Source organism: Nilaparvata lugens, chromosome 1, assembly GCF_014356525.2.
Source record: "Nilaparvata lugens isolate BPH chromosome 1, ASM1435652v1, whole genome shotgun sequence".
NCBI classification, from domain to species: Eukaryota; Metazoa; Arthropoda; class Insecta; order Hemiptera; family Delphacidae; genus Nilaparvata; species Nilaparvata lugens.
Genome location: NC_052504.1, coordinates 40,109,647 through 40,115,646, shown reverse-complemented (window position 1 = coordinate 40,115,646; position 6,000 = coordinate 40,109,647).

Sequence of the window (6,000 nt, the reverse complement as noted above, 5' to 3'; positions counted from 1 at the left end):
TCTCAAAAACTACTCACACTACAGCTTTCAGACTAGTTTTATTCAATTTTTCAGATATTTTTTCATATGAATCCAGCATAAGTTTTTCAAAAACTAGTGCCCAAACAATTCAGCATTGATATATATATATATATATATATATATATATATATATATGAGAACTTTTTTCTTATTTTTACCTCTACTATCACGTATTAAATTATTTTACCATGTTAAGAATAACTCTGTATAGTGAGGTCCACGTTATAATGGCAGTAGATGAAGATAGAAGAATAGCGAAGCCGATTTCTGCATTAATTAATTATATTTCCACACTATCAGGAACATAATTGGCATCATTGTGGACCTAGAAAAGAATAGTACCACCGGCTATGTCGAATGATAGACAAGGATAGTAAAACCAAAGTTGATCAAATACTGTCATTATAACATGGACCTCACTATAGGGGAGCAGCTTAGCATTGACCCTAGATTGTTAGTTTGTTTGACCCTAGATAATTGAAACTACTCTAACTCTATTTGTATGTGTCTTCATAGACAAATAAATTGATTTATTAACATAAATTTCATCATATGAAATCGTTATGCTCTTGGTTAACAAGAGCACAATTTTCTCTCATGAGAGGTTATTCTTGTACATGAATAACCAATCTTTTTATACATAATAGAAATAATTTTTTCCTACAGTTACCTTGAAAAGTGGCCATTCCTGCACTGATTACAGAACGCAAAGAATCACTTTTCCACTGTAGTGAGGGACAAATTTTTTCTGTACTCCAGATTTGCAACATGGCAACACAAAATAGTTGGTGGGTTATATGGAGGATTAGTGCAGGAAAACAAAAATTAAGTTGGTAACAATGACTGTGGTTAGATTTAGATAAGAATCATTTCAATGGCTACCCTACATTTATGATAAAATCCCAATCTAGAAATCCAAAACAAGAATAATGTTAATCTAAATCATAATTAAATAATCATCATTTACGAATTCTCATCATTTAATAATAAATAATAGTTCTTTTCTATTGATAATTATTATTTCAACTGCAAGCAATGAGAAAAGTAGCAAATATACATTATAAAATTCGAATTTTGAGGTTAAATGATTACCATTAAATAAAAATATAAAAACATAAGGATACTACAATAAATATTCTCTGTTGTCTATGTTATTTTTATAAATATTTTTCAGTTTACTTTGAGCATTTTTCTCGGTAATTTGAGCAAAATTCTAAATTTCTGAATCCTGTTTCTGTAGTTTTTAGCTGGATGAAACAAACTTAGGTACGATTCTCCCCGCTAGGTTGCGCGCTTGTCGGTTCAGCCATCTTGTTGTGTTCAGCCATCTTGCAGCTAGGTTCAGCCAATCAGCTGTTGGCGTGTATTTTGAATGCGACTTTTTTGTTCTATCTGTTTTTTTCTGATTCTTGAATGAATAAAACTGAGAATTTTCAAATTCAATTGGATTATTAATTTTTAAATGAATTAAGGTTGTTATTAATAACAGCATCACACACACACACAAACATTTGATGGATTTCAGCCATCATTTTACCCATAATCATTTAATCAACCACTTCTCATATTCAATGGTAACTGTAGGAAAAGTTTAATGTGAAATACGTGAGCAAAGTTCCTCTGCTGCACTCAAGAAGCCATTCCGCCCTTGCGGCTCGGGCATAAACGTTTCTTTCGGTGCAGCAAACTGTCACTTTGCACACTAGTTGCACAAATAACTATTACTAAGTACATATATTAATATTGTGTTCAGATTTGAATTATCTATATAATAAGAGAGAGTAGGGTTGTGTTTGTTCGTGTGTTCGTTTGTTCACATCAAAGCATGTCAACTTGTGGATTGCATACCGGAAAAACGGGAATAATTTAGATCTCCAAATTTTGAACATAGATTCTAAAAATATCAATCTCGTGCACCTGGAAGCCCAAATTTCAATTTTCCTTCTACATTTTTCAGAATAATTAATGTTTAAACTTCATTAATGGTACCTATGATTTCATAAAAAATCACCAAATCATATGGTCGAAACAGCTGCATCAAATTTATCTGAAAAACATCTGTTTAGATTTAGAAAAAACTTTCCCCAGTACAATACAATGAAATGCTATACTTTAATTGAAATTAACGCTAACTGATGCATTTTGGTTGCACAAAAAAAGAAATTTCAAGCGATAATGCCTATTAAACTAATCAATGTAAAAAAATTTTAACAGGCCATTCATGGGGAATTGAATCCAACTAATGCCGATCAGGTACCTACTGATAGCTGTCTTCCAAGATTAGTTTTTGGTAAAAAAAACTACAGAATTCAAAGTATGAGCTAAATATACAGGGTGTCCCAGATAAGGTGTAAACCCCGGCTACCATAGATTCTACATGCAATTTGCAACAAAAAATGTTCAGTAAAATTTTCTCCTATCGACCTTCGTTTTCGAGATATATCTATTTTTCGATATTTTTCAAGTAGGCGTACTTCCAGTCATTAAATCGTCAATATCTCAAGAACCATTGGTCTTAAGTGAATTTTAAGGACATCGTAGAAAAGAGGACAAAATTTCACATGATTTGAGGTATAAAACATGCCAAAGTCGATTATTGAGTAGTATTTTTTAGCGGTCAAAGTTGAAAAAGAGTGATTTTTGAAGTTTTTTTGAAAACTTCAGACACATTTTTCTCGATTTTTTTTCCAGGGTACGAAATAATTTTTATAGCGCAAAAAGTTTCTTTTTTGATTATCTTTCAAATGAGACCAAATAAGGTGTCTAGCTCAAATCCTCGAATCAGAATTTCAGTTTAAATTCGATTTTTTAAACAAAAACAAGACTTATCTTGTTTGAGTGTGAATAATTGTCTACAATTTGATAGCTGTGTGTCGAGTGATTGAGGGCGTAAAAATACTTTTTCTATAGGAAATTTGGCTGAGAAATTCAATGAAACTGGTTAGAAGTTCGTATCTGCAATTGTTATTGAGATACAAGTTGAAAAAAGTTCAAAGTCGAGGAGGAGGAGTTCAAAGAAGGATGTTGTCGATGAGGGAAGCGTCTTCTGTAAAGTCTCTCCGCCTCTTTTGAGTTGTATTCACATTCTGCATATACCAATAGCATGTCTGTATACTCAATTGTGGAGAATTTCATGTTGATAACGATAATAAACACGGACACTTGATAACTTATTGAACTTGAGTAAAAAAAGACTTAGGCCTATCATACTAATAAACTAAAAAAAACTCAAACAAACTACACTCGAAAACAATACTCTATCTAAAATATAAACTTGGGAACAGAAAACAACAAAACTGAAATAATGAATTGGAAAAAACAAACACTCATGAAAAAACTAGACTTAATAACTCAGGAACACAAACGAACGAACTGGGAAAACTTGACTATTGACTGGAAAGACATCATTATCGACCGACTGGAAGCACGTTACTTTTCATACAATGACTGCGAGAATTATTGTCTCTATTGTTGGGTGAGCATTAGAAAAACTTTATTCTATCAGAGCAGCTGATTGATTTTTTCTTCTCACTCAATTGAATCTCAATGGTATGAATTTAAAACAATGAAGAGATGTCTTTAGGGTGCACTTCTTGAAAATTTTCATTTTTTAACACTCTAGTTTTGAAGTTTTCCTGGAAAATGTATACTCATTCGGTAGTTTATAAAATGGCAAAGTTTTTTCATTATTGGAAGAATATTGTTACTGTGAAAAAAAAAATCATGAAAAAACTTTTTGAAAAGTTTAGATTTTAACTCGACTTTGAACTTTTTTCAACTTGTATCTCAATAACAATTGCAGATACGAACTTCTAACCAGTTTAATTGAATTTCTCAGCCAAATTTCCTATTGAAAAAGTATTTTTACGCCCTCAATCACTCGACATACAGCTATCAAATTGTAGACAATTATTCACACTCAAACAAGATAAGTCTTGTTTTTGTTTAAAAAATCGAATTTAAACTGAAATTCTGATTCGAGGATTTGAGCTAGACACCTGTATTTGGTCTCATTCGAAAGATAATCAAAAAAGGAAGTTTTTGCGCTATAAAAATTATTTCGTACCCTGGAAAAAAAATCGAGAAAAATGTGTCTGAAGTTTTCAAAAAAACTTCAAAAATCACTCTTTTTCAACTTTGACCGCTAAAAAATACTACTCAATAATCGACTTTGGCATGTTTTATACCTCAAATCAATGTGAAATTTTGTCCTCTTTTCTACGATGTCCTTAAAATTCACTTAAGACCAATGGTTCGATAGGAACCATATAATAGGTAAGACGAAGGTCGATAGGAGAAAATTTTACTGAACATTTTTTGTTGCAAATTGCATGTAGAATCTATGGTAGCCGGGGTTTACACCTTATCTGGGACACTCTGTATAAATGAATTTCACCATTAATAGAATAGAAAAGAGTATTTAGCTGATATTAGCATTCAAAATTAGATTCTGATTTTTGAGGTTAATTTTCGATCTGGTTCTTTTATCGTTTGCAGATAGAGCAACACGTGGCAACACTGGCAACAGACACAACATTTTTATGGCGTATGTGTAATGAATAGCCACTGCTTCAATAACATAACCTCACTTTTTTGCCATTTCTTCAGAATCATTTTAATAACATCACTGTCGGATAAATTACAGTGTTACCGAATTGTGAAACCGTTAAAATCTTGGTCAGTTAACTAGAAAACATAATCTGAATTAAAAACTAACCGATCTTTGTGGAACAGAAATGAATCCGTAAAACTAATGCTGATTTGTTAATCGGCGTTAATGTCCATATTTAACAGACGTACGTGCATCTGGCCCATAGTTTAGAAACTCCGTTTTCCTAATGCAATGTTTAGGCCTACATGTGGAATGCATTATTAATTTTTCAGCTAGAACAGCTTTTTGAGACAAAGTGCTAAATAAACGTCTACAGTTTCATTGATGCTGTATCGGCAATTGAAATGCATGCAGTTGATATGTCTTTGAATAAAGGTGTTGATATTTACACAAATAAATTATTCTCTTCCATTTTTATTTAATTAAAATTTTAAAATTATTCGAGCCCTGATAGAATGACTGACTTACTGTAGTCAGTCGAAAATTTTAATATTGGAATGAGGGGTATTTTGGCAAGCTGAGCAAAAAATAAGGTCATATGCACGCACCTTTCGTTATATCTTCAAATGAAAAATGAGTTTTGTGGGTTGTCAAAACTCCCTCTGAAAGGGGAACTATTCAACTTATTCTATCTTTTAGTGAAATAACAATGATCATTCATCCATCTATTATCTTCTATACTATTATAAAGGAAAGAACTGGACTGGATTATACACGTATACAGGTGAAAGTATAGGGAAATTATGTTTGACGCATCATCACGTCTGAACTACTGGACTGATTAACTTGAAATTATGCATATAGATTCTTGCTTAACTGAGGATGGTTATGAACCTATTTCAAATTCTTCAATATTTTATTACATCAAGTTTTCAGTTTGTCAAGCTTTCAATTATTTGTCATGCTTCCAGTTGTAAGGAAGCAGCAGAACATTTTAATAATTCATATTATTCATATTAATTTGTATTTAATTTAAGACTCTTTTCAGTGTACCTTATTCATTGTCAAGTGTATGATTATTTTGTACAGCTGGAATTTGTTTTTTATTATGTTTCTTTGAAATAAAATCTTTTTTGAATTGAATTGAATTTCTCTTAAAAAAGAAATTGGAAGATAGGTATGATTGGGGATCCTTTTCGAATGATAAAACAGGTTTTCCGTCGCACCCAAATTTTTTCCACCATTTTGAATCCAACTTTTTTTTTTAATAAATTGAAAGGTGGTACATGATTCCGATACAGGATATCCAGAGAAAAGGTATGGTGAAACCCGCACATCGATATCTCAAACCTTTAAAAATTTATTCTCATTCATTTCCTTTATTATAGTATAGAAGATGATAGATAGCCAGATAGATAGATAGATAG